The sequence below is a fragment of the Protopterus annectens genome, chromosome 5.part0, assembly GCF_019279795.1.
Source record: "Protopterus annectens isolate FY-2018-M chromosome 5.part0, PAN1.0, whole genome shotgun sequence".
Taxonomy (NCBI): domain Eukaryota; kingdom Metazoa; phylum Chordata; order Ceratodontiformes; family Protopteridae; genus Protopterus; species Protopterus annectens.
Window position 1 is genome coordinate 82,601,538 of NC_056735.1, and position 941 is coordinate 82,602,478.

Below are 941 nucleotides of genomic sequence, written 5' to 3' on the forward strand. Positions count from 1 at the left end.
TTTGATACTATCCCCTCTGTCGGGATTATTGACAAACACTCCAAGCTAAACATGAACCCATACACATGTCACTGGATAGGTAACTGGCTATCTGGCAGAAATCACACTGATAAGATCTGACATTACTTCTGCTTATCATAGGGTCATAGGTGTTTACTAGGCTAACAGCCACAAGGGCCTTTTAAGCCTAGCCGTGCATCCCAAATCTCTGACAAGTTCTGATACCCTTGATAAGTGTAAGCAGGGGCCTGGGAGATGAACCATTTACAGTTCCGTTCTACTTACATTTGACATGGTCATCATGGGTTGGGGTATCTTTGTTGATAATAGACTCTCCTTTAACCACTATGTCTCTGTCGTGGTTAGAAAACCCTTCTACCTTCCCCAACGTAACCAAATAGGTTCTAGTCCCACTTCATTCCTTTTGAATTAGACTCATTATTGAATACAACGGACAGTTGGCATGCACCTTATTAAGCACCTGAATCCAATTAACAGACTTGAACATTTTTCTCACCAAAAGATCTTAGATCTCAGTACCCTTAGCTAATCTAACAGACTAAAAACTCTGTCCTTTACTAAGTGTCTTACAGACTTCCATAGGGTAATCTCTGCTTAGTCTGTCATGATATGAATCATCTGGCACTCTCTGAATGCCATTAACTAAACAGAACCAGTGGTCAAGCGACTTAAACCTATACTACCATATCAACATTACCAAATGGTGCAGCATGTGTGACATCTACCATATCAACATTACCAAATGGTGCAGCATGTGTGACATCTACCATATCAACATTACCAAATGGTGCAGCATGTGTGACATCTACCATATCAACATTACCAAATGGTGCAGCATGTGTGACATCTACCATATCAACATTACCAAATGGTGCAGCATGTGTGACATCTACCATATCAACATTACCAAATGGTGCAAC